The 22,197-nt window shown below is 38.1% G+C and overlaps 1 protein-coding gene across 2 annotated transcripts in view; it reads left to right on the forward strand.

The window, feature by feature from the left end:
- LOC146004182 (uncharacterized) overlaps positions 1 to 22,197 on the forward strand; it is a 125,444-nt gene that overhangs the window by 20,173 nt on the left and 83,074 nt on the right. Inside the window, exon 1 of one of the 2 annotated variants that reach the window (XM_083142859.1) lies at positions 2,437 to 2,562. The exons of the other annotated variant lie outside the window; for it this stretch is intronic. The gene's annotated coding sequence lies outside the window, so the exon portion shown is untranslated. Of the gene's footprint in view, positions 1 to 2,436; positions 2,563 to 22,197 lie in introns of those variants that run through there. 2 annotated transcript variants of the gene reach the window in all.

Here is a 22,197-nt window from a genome sequence, read left to right on the forward strand (position 1 = left end):
TTGACATGCACACAAAAGAAACTCATATGTATAGATATTTTCGTAGTTACAGTTTCCTGTAACTAGTGGCTACATTGTTATGCATATGGAATTTATGAAAAAAATAAACAAATAAATGAATTGACACACATTCAAAGGGATATTTTCATGTATAAGATCGTGAATTATGATACTCTAACGATAATTGTGTACTGCTTCAAAGACATTGACAAATATTAATGAAATAACTATTTATATTTGTGGCAATTCAGGACATACTAATTTTACCCCTTTTCCCACTCGAGTTCAATGCAAGGATACCTCCGCAAATATCGAATGAAAAGTTTTCATCATGTGCAATTCTCCATTAAATGTTTTCGCCGAGTCGTACTACCTTCGTTTTCTTTGTTACAAACAAGTATTGTTTGCACACTACATGTAGGAGGAGAGTTGCATCTACATTTCACTGGTCATCTCCTTCTACTTACTTTCAGGAGCGAAAGCTTGTAGGGTAGTGTTTACCGTTCAGGACTGTCAATCTGATGGTCGTAGGTTCGAACCCTTCCGGTGGCAGAAAATTTTCGTAAGTTTTACACCTATCCCATTGTGTTCATTGTCCACGCCGTGTGAAACGGAATGATTCAGTTTGGAATTAACGATGGGGGGAGGGGAAATATTAAATTACAAAATCTCCATTTCAACGAACCGAGAATTGGGCAAAAATTGGATAATTCTTATAAATATTCAAATTACATTCATGTTTTCAGTGGTATAATCGCAGGTAAAATCAAAGATCTTACATGGAAGATTTTACCTTGCTCTGAACTAAGCCAAAAGGCATTTCGAACCGATCTAATACATTCTCCAATACATTTCAAAATGTTATTGAATGTTTCATGTCGATAATTTGACCAATGCATCAATTCTTGACGCTGAGACGATATTTTCTGCAACTACCTCTTCTCTTCAGTCCCTTCTGTTCTTCTTCTCTTCTCCTTCTTCTCTCCCCTCCTTCTGCTCGCTCTGCTTTTATCTCATATCGCCTTCCCTACTTTTCTTGCATCTTATCTCCATCCCACTCATCTCCACTCCTCGTTTCACCTGTCTTAGATTTCCGACTCCATTGCACTCTTCTCGTCTTCTTTTCGTTCTTCTCTTTTCCTCTCCTTTACTTTACTCTCCACTCCCCTCTTCTCGTCTCCTCTTCTCTCTTCTTTGCTACATTTTCCTCATCTCTCCTAGAATCTTTTTCCATTCTCCTCACTACATCTCCTCTCCTCGTTTATCCTATCTTTCTTCTCTCCTCTACTTTTCCTCTTCTCCTTTCGCTTCCTCTTTCTCCTCTCCTTTGTCACCTTTCGTTTTCTCTCACCTCTTTTCCTTTCTGTAGACTCATGAGCGATGAAATACTAGAAAACCTATTTTTTTTCTTTCAGAAAGAATTTTCTCACTTGCGATATAATAGTGATATTTTTAATAATTTTATACAAGATTACTTGTTTTTATTTCTTTCGCGTATTTTATAAATATCTATTGTGCATGTGGCAACCCTGAAATTGAGCCTAACTCTACACGCAACCCACCAACGCCTTGTGTAAATTGGATTGCCTAGTTTAAAATGTCGTTGTCCTAAAACTTTTGAGAGACACTGTACAACCACCAGGAAACAAAGGACCAGAAACTCATATATTCTAATGGGTTATATTGGGTTCCGCAACAGGACCGGAACTTTTTTCTCGCACAGTTTAAATTCGGTTCAAAATGGATGTTGTGTCATTTCCGTACGGAACTTGGACCGTATTTAAATTGATCCGGAAAAATGGTTTCTGGACCAAATTGAAATACTTTACAGATAAAAAGGTTCTTTACAATCCATTAACCATTTACGATTCTGATTTTCTCTTTTGGACCGGAATTGAATTTATTTAAAATTCCTGAACCTTTAACAACCCTGCCCTGGACTCTCTGATCAAGATATTAAATTAGTAGCTTTTGTGAAATATAAGTAATTCTACGTAGTAATTACATAAAGAAATAAATGAGCTTGGGAAACTTTGAAAAACATTGGAAATATTCGACCTAGAATGCTCTCGCTTTGTGTCAACGGTTAACCTTATTGCCTTGTAAACAAGAAGCCCCGGATTCTCTTTCCGGTGTCGACTTAGTTGAGTGTCCAGTAAATCTATTCCCAATTCGTGTATTTGTGCTTAAGTTTGTTTTATTCTTTTATTATCAGGAAAGGGATTTCTCGAACATTTTTGGTTCATTGTATCTATCATTATCATATCTATACCCCTCCCACAAAATCAGCAAGAATCGAAATCAGGAACGGTTTTTAGATTTCAGCTGTGTAGAGTGTCGTGGAGAAACTTTCAAATATGTAGCTTGCAACACTGTTCATGTACCTTAGCCGCGGGGTTGGTTCTCGGACTGGAGTTGGCTTGTGTTGGTGTTGGTGCCAGCCAGGTGAAAGAACGGCCGGTCAGTAGTGTTAGCTGAGAGTTGTGAGTGACATGGGGAGTTATGGATACAAACGCATTCAGTGAAACTTCATCGGAAAGTTCAAAGAAGATTGACAATAGGGTAAGTAGAATTAGACCTAACTCAAATTACACTTGACGAGGAATCGGCAACTTGTATAGACTAGTTCTGAGAGTTGAATATTATTCTTTAGGGAGATCGTTTTCGTGTCTCAACAATAGAATGGACGCATGCTATTTCGTGCAGCATGTCGTCACATACCAGTTGGACGAAATACATTGCTGTTAACTGTGCTTGATTGATACAAAAAACAGCGTTCGTATAAACAAAGGAACATTCTGAGGGAACTGCTAAGAACAAGAGGCGATCAACAGGTGTATGTGCAATGTTGCCTAACTCGTTCTGTTCTTTACAATGGCGTCACTGTACGAATGTTACAAGGGTCTTCTGCTGTTCTTTGTGTTTTCTACAAGCAATATAGCTGCAGTTTATACTAGAAGGTAACGGGTGCATAGACTTATTTCCGTGTTTGAACACATTTTCACTGGCCGATCCATCATAGGTCAGCGCATTGACCTGTTAAAAACTGGATCGGACAGGGTGGAAATATTTGTTTACGTTGTTTTTTCTTTTTAAAAATTACCTGGTGTCCTTCAACTCGGTTTGGCAGGGCGCCAAATAACAGAAGATGTATCAATTGGTCAAGATGTTGATTTTAAAGAATGCAGGATCGAACAATTTTTGCTGAACTATTTTTTTTCCCGTGTTCATAATGTATAATGTAAAAATGAAATACAATTTTTGCAGTGAATATGTTCAAAGATTTTAACATTTATTCCCATACGTACTTATGATCTCACTTGCCAATTGAGGCATATGCGAGTAGTTATTTTGACTAATGAAGACTGTACTAATAGAACGAACACTTAAAAAACATAGAAGCTTTCTCTATTGTAATTGCCGAACTTTTGTTATTGCATCAGAAAAGCTCATTTTAAATAACAGTGACGTGCCTAGAATTTTCGAAAGGGTGTGTACATGTACTTTTTTTAGTATTCAGTTCTCATTTTGCTCTTTTACTGCCCTTGACTTTTTTCTTTAGAAATACTGGAACAAAAGGGGCGGGGGGTTATGACCCTCGCCAATCCCTCCTTGGACAGGCTACTGGTAAATAATTGTAAAGAAAGGACTTTTGTCTAGTAACTTTTTTCATTAAATAGTATTGGACTTTGTTAGTAACAGTGTCTATATATCCCAATACATACGCATATACAGGACCTGACATTTATTATTCTATTAGGCAATAGGTGTTTTTTGCATTCCAAGGCCGTGTCTATCACCTATTGTCTAACATAACAGTATTCCAAACTTTTTGTGAGGAGTGCATTTCTTTCCACCGCGATAACGTAGTGGTAACGTTGTCGCCTTGTAATCAACGGATCCCGGCTTTTATCTCAGGTGAAGACATATTGCATAGTGGTGACGATCCCACTTAAAACTAGATCCAGTCTCTAGCCTATCTAAGCATGATAAAATGGTTGTAAAAATAGCTTTGAGTCTTGCCAAAATTTCCCTAGCGTGCAATGTAGATATTCTTTAAGACATTCAAAATATTTTAGAAGGTTTATAAAATAAGAATTTTTGAATTAACAAGTTCTAATTACAACCTTTTTATGTTTTTGTATAATTATAAGATAGTATGGGAAATTGGTCCTTGTCTGGCAGTGTACCTAGTGCATTCATAAATTGTACATTTTGATCATACAGCGTTTCCAACATAAAACTGGTATGGATCTTCTGTATCCTTCAGTACAGGCATACCGGTTTTATGTGTGACACTGTACAATATGGAACATTTATTTTATTTCTCTTTTGTGCAAGTGTGCTACGGTTCTGTCTCACTGACAGTCAAGCTCATTTCTACTGTTAATATGAAATATAGTCCAGCATGTTTTAACATGTTCATTTTTATTTTGAGTAAATTCATGATTTCCACTTATTTAAATATGACTAAGGGTTTTGTTATTTTTTTTTGGAATACATAAAATTGTTATTCTAGGTACTATAAGAGCAATGTATACATAGTGTCTAGTATTTATGTAGCAATGGATGTGGAGCCAAGTACAATAGCTTGTAAAAATAATAGTAAGCAAATTTCCCATCATCTTGTCCGTATATTTTTTTTTCGCACAACTTCAGGAATAGGGACACAGCCGAGAACGACCTCTGTGTAGACACCAGTACGATTATTTTCTTAAAAGACGTGTCTGATTTATGCTCCGGTACAATTTAAAGTACGATTGAACCGCGGGGGGCGGGGGCTTTGATTATTTCAGAACAATATAGCATTGAAAATTTTACTTAGGAGACTTTCCACGTTACTGTTCCTCGAATCACCAGCTGAAAAGCATAAACTACTACGAACGTAGTTTTTTAATGGTAATGCTAAACCAAAGGCGTAAATACAATTTACCATTCAAACGACAATAGTTGCATTGAAAAAAAAACTCAAATCGAATAGAATATGCTATTAGTCGCCATAGCTTCTGTCTCTTAAGGAGACCCCCTTGATGGTGACGTGTCGTTTTGTAATCAGGAGGCACTTGGTTGGATCTTTTAGGAAGCACATTGCACAGTGGTTCGTATCACACTTAAAATTGCAATTCCGATTAACTCATCTGAATGTAAGGTGGACTTAGTCTTTTAGGCGGAGAAATTCTTTGTTTGACTGACTACTTACTCTATGAATATAATACATGCCACACTGCTGAGATAGAGCCAAGACAGTCCTCCGTGGAGGAGAGGTTAGCGTAGCGCGCTAGAATGCAGGAGATCCTAAGTTCGAATTCTGCGTAAGGTATGGACGATCCATTCTTTTTTCCCCTAATCGATTCACCACTCAATTTACTAGTCGTGATTAACCCACACAGATAGGAAAGAGACGAAAATATTTTTAAAAATGCACATATTTACAAACATGTAGAACCGTTTCTCTCTACGTATAACTAACTTAGACCTACAAACATGAGAGGAAAGAAAGTCTTGACATTTTAAAAATGTTTAGTCAGTCCTCCCTAACATTGGGCAGGAAAATCTAATGAACTTTTTTCAAACCATTGAAACTAGTTTTCCCCCTACTTGTGGAAGAAAAATCACCTTTGTTTTACAGCGTTTGTAGAACTGAATCCGCGGAGATTTCTGGGATAGCTCTATAGTCGGCGGCTTCAAAGAAACTTCTTCCGAGCAATCGCATTTTTTATTTAATTGACGGTTGAAAGAGCGAAACATCTGGCACTGTGATTTCCTTTCTGTGCCTTCATTTTTCTTTCTTCCTAACCCATCTACCCATTTGCCTCCTCTAAGATGTCAAGTCCGAGACCCAGCATCGTGGTTTCGTTTTCAAAGAAACAAGAGTTGCCAACTGTGTTCTTTGCGTGCAATTCCTTTGAATAATTTCGAACCAGTGTCATATTTTCTACATAGCAGTATATATTTAGTTTTCATTGAGAACAAACATATCTTAATTTTTGCGCGAACTATATTACTTTTTAAGAAAACACGATTGTCGTTTGTAATCGGTAATGTGCTTGACTGCATCGAGAGGGACGTCGGTTCGATTCTCGGAGTTGCCTCCAGATGATAAGTCGAATGTGCAGTCAGCCACAAAGATAAAACCATGAAAATCAGCCATCATTATTAAGAGCCCGGGACTTGTAATTGTATATATTCTTCCAGCGTTATGTAGTATGCATAAAATCATAAAAAGTTGACAGTTTGTACAGTTAGTACAAACTCTCATATTGGTTGTTTGTTTTTAGGTACATATTCAAATTCTTTCTACATAATATTTGTAGCGCTTTTACATCAAATTAAATAAAGTTGTGTATTTCTGCTATAACTTCGTGAGTATTAGTGGAATATGTGACGCTCTTAACTGTTTAGTAGACTTTGGAATAAAATTTAGGAATGCTGGTTGTGTTTAGATGAGGAAGTTAACAAATGAAACGTGCTTGCCTTAGCCACGATTTTAACATATGATGACCCTTCGTAATAACAAAGTATGCGGATGGTATAGACGAGACTTGTTAGGGTCTCGGTTTCGTCCAAATTTATCAACACCCATCTTGGTCTCAAAAGGCCTTGTCTCAAGGATCGAAATATGACTACGGCCTCCCTGATGGTGTAGTGATAGCGTCATTGCCTTCTAATCAAGGGGTCCCGGATTCGATACCCGGTGGAGTGGTTCGGATTCCGCTTTAAACTGTAGATCCAGTCCCGATTAACCTTTCTGTGCATAAAAACTCAAAATTCTTGAAATACTTTGCTTAGGCTTTCTGATAATCCAGAATCGATGCTTTAGTATTTACTTGTTTTTGCGAGAAATTAAAACTTGTAAGATGGTTTTGTAGGGATGATGTTGTGCATTTTTGAGCCTTTTGGTCCAAAATATATATATATATATATATATATATATATATATATATATATATATATATATATATATACATATATATATATATATATTTAACCTGCATTGAAATATTGAATTTTCCCCTGTATTTAGCCTAATGAGTAGAATCACTTTTTACATTTTAGGTCATAAATTATGAGTTCGCGGGTTCAAATTCTTTATTACTAGCATATTTAAGGTAAGGAGAAAAATATTTTTAGGTCATTATTTCAAGTTTTTAGATCATAAATGCATTGTTTTGGAGGCATTTTTTTGGCAATTTATTGGTCATATTATAACAAACAATATAAAATTGTGGACAATTTGCCGAACAATACTTGTGCATCCCACTGAACCATCCCTACCAGAGGATTTGCCTTTAAACGGGCGATGGATTGTCAATTCGTTGTTTAAAAATGAGTGTTTGTAAATTATGCAAAATATTTTAAATGCTAAACCCTTGAATTCATTCGATGTTTATGAGATCCATTTAGTTTTATAAAAAAACTTAGAGAATGTGAGTGGAAATAATGCTGTAAATATTAGGTTTTTGCAATTTACATATTACATATATAACAACATATTTCACTAGAATCACCTGAATCAGTACAATTAGATCTTCAAATAAACATACTATACAAGAAAGATGAATGAAAAGAGCAGTGGACATTTTGCCTGGGATTATTCTCTTTGTAACGTAATGCAGGAAGTTCTTGTGTTAACGTCACAACCGTATTGGCAGATCTTGTTGCGATCATCGTGACGTCAATGAAATGGTGGTCTATCATGCATTTATCTTGAGCCAGAACAAGCGTAGAACGTAGAAGGGAAACTGGCGTTATCAGTTAGCATTCTATGGTTGCATTGTCTCTCTCTATTGAGGTTGACATACTTTCTACCAGACTTGTTTCCAACAACATATACGGACAAGATAAAACAAAAGGAACAAAGTAAAGTTTGGATAAGACACTTTCAACTTTATCTATAACAGCTGGCGCCACCACCGGTGAGCTTGGAACAAGCCAGCCAAGCTCTTTTTCAGGCTGGTGAATGGTGTAGGGTGAATAGCCTGTGAGAGACTTTACACTGGAACGAGGAATTTCCAAAGAACACACACAAAAAAGGAAGAAAATCTCATCTTGACAAGGGTTCTCCAGAAAAAGAAATACCTTCAGGGCTGATGAATCTAACAGTATTTTGAAAGCATAGAAAATACACAAGGTTTTTTTAAAGCAATATCGTTTAGCCATCACTTCCGAAATATTCTGTACATTTTAAGATCGTTTAAATGGTCAAAGTAAGCAATAATAGCGGTTCATTTTATTGTTCTCTTTTCCTCCCCTCTTTTCTTTTCGTCCCTGTTCATTTGCCGTAGGGCTATTTATTCTTCTCACGTCCCACGGGGGAAAAAAGAGGACTGGGTCATATTAGGCCTGTGCAGTCGTTTATTAGGCGTTCGAATTATCACATTCCTTATAAGCTTTGCGCTTCCAATTTTGTCGTGGTTCTTGCTTCCATTGTCTTGAACGAATAGCTGTGTAAGTTTTTACACGAAATAAGGAAAATGCGTCACGGCACATTGGTATCGGAAACTGTGCAGAGAGACTTTGAGATATGAAATGTCGTTGCTGTTCTCATACATTATTTTTTGTATCCCGCATCAATACATTAAAAAAAATTATAAGGAATGAATTACCATCTGGACGTGTGATATATTGATGCTATTTCTTAAAATATCAAAGCCTCAATGATGTAAAAACAATGTGCCTAGTTACATGTCGCTGCCGATAGTTTCGGTTTCAATTCGATATTTTCGAAACTTGATAGTGCCATGCAAGTTCCATATTGACATCCAAGGACAATAATAAAGTTTGACGTGTGGAAGGCTACGTTATTAAACAATATTTAATAAAAGAAAATAGTAGAAGCGATTTCGTCGATACACACTCTATAGTATAAATAGTCAACAAGTACATTTCATTGTTATAAAAACTTATTCCAATCGTCAGTCTTCCTACTTTGTTTTTACAGGTTTCATCACGTGACCTTTTTAAACTATTTCTTCCTGTCGCTTCGAAAGTCGACTTGGCATTTGGCACTGAAGAAGCTAAAGTATCGGATGTCGTTATACAGTATCGTATAACACACAGATTACTTTTTTCTTTACAGTTAGTTGATAAGTTTCTATGTTATGCAACGCTTTTTCTTCTTCTTCTTTGAAAGTGCAGACATATTTCGTCGTCTAGGCAAGTTTTTATCGTATAGATGCTTCTTTTTTGTGTAGGATGTGTCCAAGGAAGAATAATGCATCGTGACGTGCTAAATTTCCTCCAGTTTGGCCCCCGTAACACTTCCCGAGCTCATAGCCCTGTTGTTGAGTTGCCAAATTACGCTTGTCTTGCCACATTAGAATGTGACCTGGAATACACCTGGTACGTACGTCTGGTTCTTTAAGACAAGAATGGAGCTGGTATGTACGTACGTACAAAAGATGGCGGATCTTCACCTAGCCCAGCACTTTTCCCTTACGTTCAAAAAGAGGGACGTTACCAGCCCGTTCACTGAACTACGTCTCTCGGAAAGCTATTTTTTTTATGTAATGCATGCTATCAGAAGACAGGAATGTCCTAGTTCAGCGCATCTGGTAAAAGTCTGGGTTCTACAATGAGGTCTCATGCCCTAGCACGCAAGTTAAGAGTACGTGCCCGGTTTTAATTTCCTCGAGGCGCGAAGATTTCTCTGTTGTGTAAGGCTTCAAGTGGACGGTCTTCCTGTGCTGAGAAGCTGTTTTGCACATTAGGAAGGGAAATTTAACCACAATGCTGTCTCCTCAAACGTCTGTACAAATTTCACCGAGCGTTGTTTAACTTGTTTGCCCATTTTTGAGGAGCTTGTTTTAGAGGTACAGTTAGATGGTCTGTGCGGATATACAGTCATTTGAAAAGTGAAAGAAGCCGATGTCCAAGAGTAGCGTTCAATCAAATATGGTCTCTCTTCTTAAAACAACTTACATGAGGCAAACTGTAGAACAGAATTTTACTGAAGTAGATCAGTAAATTCGAATCACCTACCAGTATAAAATAGAGGGAAAAATTAGACCATTTCAGAATGAGAAATGTGGTCTGTCCAACGTAATGTTAGAATGGGGAGAGATACGAATATCCAAGTTAGGATGCACCCTAATAGATATGGTGTCACTAACGTTTAGACTACTATTAGATTCGAACAGCTATGGAACTGAACCATCATTCTTTACGAATCCAACATTGTCAGACACATATAGCCAACATCATTTCGAAAATGCTAAGCTATCGGATGCTTTCAGCTCTGCGGTAACTTTATTACCTGGCTGACAAGCCAATAGAATTTCATTATATATAACTCTGTAGGTTAATCGCAACCTTGAGGAAGGGTGTGGAAGTGATGAAAACCTGGTTCCAAATCAGGGCTCCTATTTGGGGAGTTGGGGGGGGGGGGCTAGGTTAAGACGCCAGGGATTAAATTACGGCTTTAATTAAGTTTTAAGTTACTGTGTGTAGATATGATAGTAAAGTGACAAATAGTTTCAAACTTTGGGGATCAGTATCCCTGATTCGTGACGTCATTTATTTGACCCATTGGAGTACACGCCAACGTCTACACGATATTGCACAGCTGTCCTTTTTTTTTGCACACAAATGGTGGATAGGTGTGTTAAGCAATAAACTATTGTGTTCCAACAGAAATACCATTGTCACCTCTGTTTACTACGGAGTTTACTTGCTAGCTGATGGAGATTCCAACGCCATTATCATGGAGATTGGTGACGTCACTTGTTCTCTTTGTTTAGAAACAACAGCAAAAGTACGAAGGTCGCACTTGAAGAATGTCTGCAATGTTCAGTTCAGTTGTAAATGTTTTCTGTTATTTTGTCGGGGGTGTGGCCACCACAGACGTACAGAACCACACCTGAAAGTATGTTTTTGCAACTGAAGATGTGTTTCTTTCTTGTATGCACAGTAAAAGGGGGATAGGAGTAAACATTGGTGGTGCACATTCTGAATCAATAGAAACCATAAAGTATTAACTATCTGCTTCCGTTTTCTTTTCTCAATAAGGCATAAACCATAACTAAAGATGCCTAACTGGTATTTGTCAGGTGGAACGTTACATTGCCAAAAGATAATATGCATGTATACATGGGGTAGTATATGGCAAACCACAGAACCTATAATGGGATAATTTGCTTATGTCGAGAAAGCTAATTCGCAAATCACTAACATAGCCAAAACAGTTGAACTACGAATTTCTCTGTGTGCTAATGATGTGTATGTTGTAACTTTGGATTGTTCAAATCTTTGTGCTACAAAGTACCTTTGCCAAGCTTACTGTTGACGTCGTCCTATGCAACGCCATTAAATATGGCCTTTCATTACTATGCTAGATGCAGCAAGATAGTTTCACTGATTCATTATTCCTCTTAACTTTATAAAGATGCACAGTTCTTCCGTGTGATTCTAAATTAGGCGTACTTCCAGGCTGCCATATCGTCAACCAATAGCCCCTCGCATCCGCTAGTTGTATCACCTGTATGCACCGGCCTTTTACAATCTCTCAATACGTTCTCATTGCTGGTGAGGAATCCTGATCATGTGACTGCACAATTTGTCTGCTATTACTTTTGCCTCGGCGTAACGGACTACGAAATCAGATATCCCAGGGTCGAGCCCTAGTCATCTAGGTCATAATTTGTCCTCATCGTCGCGATTAACATAAAAGCGATGTAAAATAACCAAGATAGAAATAGAAAATAGCAATTGTTTTTGCCGTCGAATATACTACATGCCCAAAGTATTGTAATGTGTGGCGACGGCAATCGATAAATTACGAAGTGACAAATTATGAAAGCATATATTGGACAAAACAGTCAATTATAAAGCTGTAAGTTCAGTTAATAATGATGACAAAAGTGCAATTTATCGAGCACTTTTGTGTTCCATAATTTTCGTGTGATATATAGGTTGGAGGGTTAATGCAGCGTACCTTATACGCTGTAAATGAATTGCATAAAACTGCCAAATCTTACATTTGTCATTTTTCTATTGCTATTCTTCTTTCGTAAAAACACATGTACAAATAACGAAATTAGAACAGGCAGTTGTGCAACATTAATGTTCGATTCACGCGTGAGTAATGATTAGAATGGCAGTCACCATTGCCCCACTTAGACTTCCAATTTCCACATTAATAGAGCTATTAATCGCTATTACTCTGTCGTTGAATCGAGACCAAAATCGTGAACATGGAACAGATGGCGTTCGGCACTTTTGGGACCACATCAGGTGCTGGTAAAACTTTCCCTGTAATGCTTTTAGCGCCAACTACTGGTTGGCGTTAATGTCCTGGACGGATTAACAGTGACCTGTCTTTACATAACAGGACTTCGTGCGAAAGCGAACAGACGTGGAGGGGAAACTAAACAAAAGACCTGGCTACCATGTGCACTCTTCAAATCTTTGCGAGGTTTGTACGAAACTGCGTGGGTTGGGAAATGAAGCAAATATAGAGAAGTGTAAGTTAACCCTTCCGGTTCTGAGTCCATTTTTCGCAACAATTTTGCATTAAATTGTGAATTCGACGCATTTATGGCCAAATTGACTTTTGTTTCTACAGGGTGGCTACTCGCCGGGAATTCTGCGTGAATTATCGGCTCCGGGAATTTTTCACCATAGACGTGAAAAATAGCAACTTTTATTAATACAAATCCCAATGATTTTATACATATTTATAAATTCCCCGAGGCAAGTTTTTCACAGTTTAGCTTTTATTTTTATCGAGAAGAATCTTTCAATCCGTTTACTTTGTTAGTGTCCTTTGCAGAACAATCTATCTGACCGACGGAAGATTTTTTCAAGATACGATATCTTGAAGTTGATTAGTTACATTTTACTTTGATATACTTATACAATTAACATATTTTGTAATTAGTATATTCCGTAACATTTGTGACGTGTTTGTTGATGTATTTTGAGCCCGAGAATTTGAACTGGCAAATGTTAACTCCGCACTTTAAATTAAATATTTTAAATATAGGTACCGTTTAATTGAATTGTTAGAATTTTCGGATACGTTGAAATCACACAGACCCTTTATATCTTCTATCTTTTATAGATATAAAATTGGATGTGTGTATTTATGTGTGTGTTTGTTTGTTCAGCAATAACTCTCGAACACCTGGAGCGATTTCAACCAAACTTGGTGCGCGTATCACTTGCAACCTGTAAAGAAATACTGTGGGGGTAAGGGCACCCCTAGGGGTGCGGGTGGGAAGGGGTGACATGTAAAATTAATCGAGAACCACAGATATTAAATTCCGCACAAACAGACATCCGTGACTCTATGCAATCCGCACAACGATACTGTTTCTCGGGTTGTCTAACATTCAGGCTGTGTTGCGAATGGAATCCATAGTTTTCGTGACACTCCCAATGCGGTTTAACTCCCAAGTTCATCATCACCTATCGGCATGGGGGGTGAGATGGGGTGAAAAATAAAATGCCAAAAATGACCTAGATTAGTGTCGAATCCATAGTTTTCGGAATCGCTAAGTTCTTTGGTGACATTCACGATCACATTTAGAATTAGTTACATTTTACACTATAGTTAGAATTCATTATTTTCCTGTCTAATACAAGATTGTGACAAATAAATACCCGGGCAACACCGGGTAATCAGCTAGTTAATTATTTCTGTATGGGTGGTGAGAGGCGTTAATACGTAAGGTTGAAACAGAAAACATCTGTTTGTACTCTTGAATTTTGTGAAAGTTCACCTTGAAAACCAGGAATTATGCTTGAATTTTATGATGGTTCATAGAGTAGCCACCCTGTTCTAGTTTCGGCGTTTCTTTTTGTTTTAAAGCAGTTTGGAGCCCGGTTTTCAGGATGAATAGTATTTGCATGTTGCTCGATCGCCTATTGTATTTTATTGTTTCATTTGCACAGTCAGAACAGCCATTGTTGCGGCACTTCATACAGCTAAGCCATTATATCAAAATCATGTGAAATGGGGCCGAGGAGGGACAAAGGATGCCATTATGCGAATATCAACGTACAGATATTTGTGTATGTTACTTCTCTCTTACAAGCACCCATTATTTCAACCTGAAGACATCTCGGATGACAAGATACCGTTTTCATAAACATACTATCGCCTTTAGTATGCTGGCATATAGACAGACAAATCGCTGACAACCATACTTGTGCTGATTGGTTATACCTAATAAGGTGAAAAGTGCTGTTAATCGAGTGTGCGTGTTTCTAGCGCTGAAGCCAGGCGTTTTGTTCTGAGCTGTTGAAGACAGTCTTGTGTTTTTATCTTATTAGTAACTATTGTCATACTATCATACATAAAAATACATTTGTACTAATTCGTGTATCAACATCAAGGATAGATTTCATTAGCATATGCTTGATTTCATTGTAACTACAGTGGAACCTTGATAAGTCGAATTTTTTGTAATTCCCTTGAATTGTCCATAACACTCAATACCAATTTTACCTCAACAACTGGAATGAAACCTTGATAAGACGAATTTTTGTACAGTTTATGGAATGCCGTTCGAGCTCAATGACTCGAAGGTAGAGATGAAAAACCTTTATGAGTCGAGGTTAAATTCTAATCACCTCTATAACTCGAAGTTTTAGTCCCACGGACCTCAATAAGTCGAAGTGTAGGGTGAGTACGTACGTTATAGGCATACGTAGTGCCGACGTTCAGAAGGGTCAGTAAACTTTAGACCTCTATAACTCGAAGTCGGCGATTTTGGCCCTCAATAACTCGAACCTTGATACCTCGATTTTTTTCTTTTCCCCTCAAGTTCGAGTTATCAAGGTTCCAATGTATTAAGCAAAAGAGAATGGAATACCAAGTACCTCACAAGTAGCAAATTTTACATTATGAACTTATCATTCCTGCCCCTACATGGGTAGGTAAGTCGGTATTCACTAACTCACCCACTCTGACATTCCTAAACACGAAGATTTATTACCGAAGCAACTCGAACTTTCGTTCTCTGCATCATAAATCTAATCTACTATACTTGCTAATTCCCTTTAGATCTATCTCAACATGGATATTCCACCTTTCTCTTGACCTCCCTACAGATCCCTTACCATTAGCTTCCCGTCAAAGATCGTATAAACTCTTCTTGCCCCTCGGGTCACATGTCCTGCCCATCGAAATCTTCGTGATTTAATTATTATAATACAGCGTGATCATTACAATGAAACATAGCTCCTAAGCTATATGAGATAAAGACATGCGGTTTTTTGCAACATGTTCTACAGCTCTCAAAGTTTTAATAAGTAGTGGTGGTATTTTATTATTATTATTTTTTTTTTTTGTTGATGCTGCTATGCTGCTAGTGTTGCCCACGAGACGAGACTTTGGCCTGTCTCGTCTCGTGGAGCCTCGTGGAAATGCTGTCTCGTCTCGAAAATATTCGTTTGTCTTATGACACATGGTCAATCTCGTCTCGTCTCGAATTTTTAAAAGCCTGTACCGTCTCGTCCCGTGGGCAACACTATATGCTGCAGCGTGTATGGATGGAGATCGAATAGCGTCTCGACGTCCTGAGGGCAACTAACGGGGCGCATGTGGAAGTGTTGTAATTGTAAATAAAACTTTGAGAGCTGTAGAACACGTTGCAAAAAACAGCATGTCTTTATCTCACATTAGGAGTTAAGTTTCATTGTAACGGTAGCAGGACTTTGTGGACACGCTGTACATTCTAGATTATTTGTATTAGAAGAAATGATAAACATGTAAGTAACACGTGTAACTGAATTACGTCCTGACAAGCACTGATTCATGGGGAAATGAATTTGATGTGTTTGTATCATTTCTGGTTAAGACTTAGTCTGAAACCAAATACATAGTATGGGATTCTTTCTAAGAGGCATGGGTTCAAATTCTATATCAGGTTTCTCAGTTTTCATCCCCCATTTACGATGCCGTGGTTAATTTAGCAGTATAAATGCTGGACGTGACATTATTAAGTTCGTAAGCTATACATACTGGAGTTAGGTTTTCTTCAAGGGGAGATCACTGCAATGGTATGATGCATATTTGCTGCACATGCCTCGTATTTTGCTGGTCTTTTGAAGTTTCACGCGACACATTGATGAATGTTGTTAGACAGTGATGTATTTTTCCATCTTGGAGGATTTTTAGAGCGATTGGCAAATGAGTTTCTGCTTTAGTACTTATATGGTATCGCAGGTGAAGCACGCCTTCGACCGCTTGGCTGCCACTCGTCGGTATCCCTCCCTGCCGTGGAACTTGGACTATGTGCTCAGCGCCATCACCGCAACAGCAGAGACGGGCCATAAATCTGATTATTCTTTTGCTCCGGGACAAAGTCCGCAGCAGAGGCAGGTTGCCATTGCCAGCGTGGCAGTGCAATAACATTTCATCGTTTTGTACTGCATGGAAAGGGGAAAGGCGGGAGGTTTCGAGGGTTGGTGAAGTGGCAGGTGCGGACGCACATGAAGAAGACTTGCGCTGTTGAGGGATTTTTCCCAAAAGGTTGTGAATTTTTGGAGTGTTGCAACATTTGCAACAAAAAGGAATTTTTACCAATGGCGTTTTTGTCTTATATTCCCGACTTGAATGATTCTGATGAATTATTTTGTATGTTTCATTCCATATGAAAGTTTTGCTTTACAGAGTTCCAAACGTGTTTATGACCACCAGTGGGAATTGCCTTCTACCGTTGGGGAAAAAATAAAACTAATTGCCTATTTTCTAATCTGATTAATTTTGATGATGTGATACCAGGTTCGTACTCTCCACGTAGAGACCAGGCGGAAAATTTCCAAGCTTTCAAGAAGTAACGTGGATCTCGTCTGCGGGAATGAGAAAAGATTGGAACTTTTTCACGTTTCGCTCGGTTGTTAAAACCCAAGGAAACTTCACCAGGAAAGCAGAATATGTGTGCTGATTTTTTTGCGATTACAATTCGCTCCGTGTATTTATTTCCGTCATACTGTATCTTCTACATTCATGTTTCCTGTTCTACACCATAAATTCTTATGTCCCTCCTCGTCTTCAAAGCCAAGAAGGGTAAATGGATTTAGGGTTAGAATTTTTATTTCTCTAAAATTTTCGTTCGAAGAGAGACTTTCTGAGTAAGAGTCCATCTAAGTTTCTAAGTCAAGACAAGAACGAAAGTTTCGAGAACAACTGTATCTTAGATGAAGGGAAACATATTTACAAATACTACGTAAACTCCTTGGAGCAACAATTCCTTCAGGGCCAAGGCCTACCAAGCGAATCGAGTCAAATCGCCCCTGCATTCCAGTTTCGAGACCGGGGTCCGCTTTTGGTTTTTGGTTTCAAATGTCTCATAAATTTTCCTCACTTATGTTCACAGTCCAAGCGTCACGTGATGTCATATTTTCACCATTTCTTCATCTCTGTTCTCGTTATTACACTTAAAACACCTGGATCATCACCAAAATCTTTGTTACCATCTTTGAACCCTAACCAGAAAGCACTCGCAACAGAGGCGTGGCGTGCATGTAACCGGTGTTACCGCAGGTAATAGCAAAATGTAAAGAAATTAAAAGGTTTTTTCTCAATAAAATAACAACATTGTTAAATACGTTAACCGACAGCGTTGCAGTTGAGTGTATATTGCAGAGGGCATTTTTTCTGCAGCCGACAAAAGCGATGAGGCAGGCCGTTCCGCTACCAAGAGAAAAGGGCGCCAATGCAAGGGAACAGCGGGGAAACACTTACAGTAGAGGCAAGTGTGTTATGGGATTATTCATATGCCTGTTTAGGGGCCCAGTTACCAGTGCGGCCTGCCGGATCAGCAAGTGATGTCACATTGGATTTCCAGATAAGAGCTACATCCCGCCTAAAACGGGGATACTATTTATCTGAAGCAACTAGAGCTAGACTGCAAAGCCAAGGCTGGATTTCACAACTTAGGTACAGTCACGGACACTGCCGGCTTGTAATGAATACATTAACTTTCAATGGAATCGTTACAGGCCGGCAGTGTCCGTGACTGTACAACTGAGACCGTTTATGTAATAGACGAAAAGATAAGTACTTGATGCGATTCGTGATTTGGACAAACCTTGCACCAAAAGAAACTAAGTTGGCAACAGTAGTACGTACATCTGGACTTCCCTTCCACCGCTGGAGGAGGGGAATTCTGTCGTCTGCTCACTGCAGAAAAGTCAAACTGACCCGAATGTGTGGTTTGTCTTCCCCTTTCCACCTCTTTGCACAGAAAAAGAGATGGTTGACAAGGCTCGACCACTATTCACTGTATTTTCGCGGTAACTCTCTCATGAGTGGTAGTTCTTCCTAGGAGTGATTGTGGCTAAATCATTGAAAGGATTGCAAAAAAAAGAACGAAATGAACAAAAATCTAGATCAAAGACATGTTTTCTTGGGGGGGGGGGGGGGGTTAGGTAGGGTGGAGATGATAACGTCTCATGGCCGGTAACACTTTTGAAAACGCCACACCACTGACTCGCAAAAAGAACAAAAGAAGAAAAAACCTATGAGTAGGAGCTTTTTCAGGTACTAGTGAGACAATAATTTTATGCAGACAAAAATAATTTTAAATTGAAATATATTTTTTGTTCGCTTGAGGGGAAAACGTCAGACAGTTGATTTATCCACTCAGTCCTGACAGCCGCATATTTTTTCAACTCTCCAAAAAATTTTCATATAGTCCAATTTATTGTATTTTTGTGGCTAACTTAACTTTACAACCCTTCCAGTTGGAAAAATCTAGATAAACCCCCTGACGTCAGATGATAACAACAGAGGTCAAGGGAAATCCGCTGGTCGGTCCAGCGGCGGTCATTTCAAGTTTTCATTACTAGGAGATGATGTTCTCGCTTGAGTTGTGTAACGAATTGCACGTCAGTTGCGAGTTCTCGAGTTACTCCCCTTGGTTCTCTGTTGCACCGCTTCGTAATCGAAAGTTTACTGGAGGGAAATTCATTCGTGTTTCGATTATCGCCCAAATACAAGTATAGCTCTGATCTTATCTTGCAGCACTGCCTTGAATTCAGTTCTAATCATAATATAATTGTAGGACCAAATCTGGGTTCGTCCCAACTTTTGTTCAGTTCAAAGTGTCACGTGATGGTTTTTCCATATTATACTGTCGCCCTTTTCTCTTCATTTCGTTATTACACGTAAACTTTTCTTATTATGCTTATGGTTCTCATTATGTCAACTGACATCTCATCGCTTCAGATACGTATGTCAACACCAATCCTTCTTACATATGCATACCATTACCTATTATATAAACCATATGCATCGTTATCTTTGTGGGAGCATGCTGTAAAATACACTAATATTTTACATATGCATTTTTCTGGATATTAGGGAGCCGGCCCCTGTCCCCTCCATAAATGACGCCCGTAGTATAAAGGACCAAAGCATTCGATAAAGTGATATTGAGCTCCACACTGTAAGTGCCCTGAATAACTATTATTTCCCCTTGAATATAAACTATAGTGAGGGAATCAATCATAATAAGAATTCTCCACATTAAACAGCAATTATGAATCTTGCATTTTTCCTAAATTCTTTAAAAAGAAAAGAAGAAGATGTCCTGTTGTATTTATTGTATCTATTATGAGTTTCTCTAACTTTTATTATATATATGTCTATACACTTCCAAAGAATATGCAGGAGTGTCCTAATTACAGGTGCAAAATTGTCTCGTCACCACTGCATAAAGAAAGTGTAATTTAATTTTCTCTTATCCCAATCTCAAATTATGGAATCAAATTCAATCGTGACTGAAACATTCGAATAGGTTAAGATCTGTAATTCGAACTTTCAGTGTTTTCACATCCGTTCACCCAGAAGAATAAACTATTATAGAAGAATCTGGATATCCCACATTTCCTGTGGCCACTTGATTCAGATTTTAACCTGATATCAAACACTTCCGTGTATTTATGTTTGAGGTGCATTGCTGTGTTCCCTAGGGCTCATGTTTCTGTATTCACTCTCTTCTTTATCGATACATGAGGATCAAGATCGATTTTTGTTATCTCAGGAGATGGAAGGAGAGAGAGCGAAAGATAGAGATAACGTCGAAACTTGCCTTTTTATTCTTCTCGGATGACTTCTGGCGCTCTTTGTGTCGAACACGTTTTGCATTTCTGAGAATAAGCAAAGCTTTCAATGTTGCCAGTAGCTCATTCGAGTGCGCCACAAGGCCGGGGTTCTGAGGTTGTGTCCGAAAGCTGCAAGACCATACTTGAAGCGAGCATACTTCGAGAGCATACTCGCAGTGCGGTCTTGAAGCCTGGAAGCGGAAAGCTTTCGAACTGCACTTCGACTGCAGCGCCAACACAAGTGAGGAATGCAACAAAAGTTGCTTCGAAACTAAAATGATCAAACATCGACTGTATGTGCCACTCTTGTTTTCCGTGAACAACACACACATGACTCGGCGTGCAGTTTATATAACACGGCACGTTATTAATTATAGAAATATGAAAGAAATTTGCTCTTTCAAATTAATTTTCACACATTCCGCAACATGGTTTACGATCGCGGGAAAAGAAATTGTTTTCTCACTTTTAAACACCTTCTCACTATAGAAGAAAGAAACCACGCATATATGAATAAAACCAAGAAATAAAATTACATAGTATTTTAAAAACTTGTTTACTTACATTTCCACACAATGGAAGAACTACAACTACAAGCTGATTGACTTCAGACGTCCATTTTTTTAACAAATGAAAAGCAAGCACAGATCGCAAGTGTGCACTGCTTGTGTGCTGCGTCCTCTGGTCTTGTACACTCGTTTGCTTGGCGCTTTCGAACTGCACTAGGTGACGTCACTTCCGTCAAGACTGTACTTCAAGTATGTACTTTGTACCTTTTGGACACAGCCTGAGTATCATTTGTTTGTACGGACAACAAGTTAGTAATAAGGTTTGTTTTATACATCGTATATTGATACACTTGTAGGTTTAATTGTATCATCTGCAAATATGCTGTAGGCTATAAAGAAACAAACTGCTGGAGTACTAAGTGCAGTTAGTGTACTAGCCAATAATGCAGTGGCGTGCGAAAGGCTGAACTCCCCATTATAAAAAGTCGCCATTGCAGTGACGCTTACATATCTACATGGATATGTAAACACTGTGTAATAAGATAAACAACAAAATGCAGATTACTTTCGACGCTTGGAGCACCCGATATTATGCATGTATGCAACTACGCACATATTCATCCCCAATGATGTTTAATATTTCAAATGTCAGGGGCAACCGAGAATGCAGTGTGTGGTTGCGTATGTGCAGGATACAATTGTTTTTTCGATGCTTGTAGCTTCGAAACAAGGCTTCTGATAGAGAAATGTCAGGAAAATTTGTTCGCCTTGATGCCCTTCACAGTATGAAAGTTCGTGGGTGTTGGTTATATGCTGTGCTTGTATACTGGAAGCTAGCTAGTTGAGAGTCAAATTCATCTTCTTACTTGGCGCTACAACTCTTTATGAATTTTGGCCTGCTCAACAATTTTCTTCCATTTAATTCTATCCTGGGCATCTTTCTTCCAATTTGAGATCTTCATTATTCTAACATCATCTTCCCATCTGGATTTGGGTCTACCTACTGGTCTTAACGAATGATCTTCATTTACTCGTATATATCTTTTTGACCGTTCTTTCATCGGACATTCGTTCGATTTGCCCTTGCCAGCTTATCCTTTGGGCTTTTATGAATTGAATTATATTCTTATGCTTAATCAACATCTCCAGCTCATCATTTGTTTTTATTCTCCAAGAGCCATCGCTCATTCTGGTGGGGCCAAATATTTTACTTAATATTCTCCTTTCAAATATTAGTAGTTTTTGTATTAGGCTATCTTTCAGGACCAATGTTTTACAGGCATATTATGTTGTCACAGGTCTAATAATTGTCCAATATAACTTACGTCTTGATATTTTTTCGAGGAGATTATTTTGTAATATTTTTTTATTTGCATACAAAGCTTTATTTGCTACTACAGTATAATTAGTTTTCTTATTTCTTCTATTGAATTATTGGTATTCACAATTGAGCCCAAGTATTTAATACATTCACATTATTAGGCTCATTGTGTCAATTATTAGTTTATTTTCTTTGGTTTGCTCCCACATTTCATATATATTTTGTTTTACTTCCATTTACTATTAGAACATATTTTATTGCCCCATTCTTCAACATTATAAATGTATCTAACATGGGCTGCTTTGTTCTTGT

This window comes from Lepisma saccharinum, chromosome 1, assembly GCF_977018435.1.
Source record: "Lepisma saccharinum chromosome 1, izLepSacc3.1, whole genome shotgun sequence".
Lineage (NCBI taxonomy): Eukaryota > Metazoa > Arthropoda > Insecta > Zygentoma > Lepismatidae > Lepisma > Lepisma saccharinum.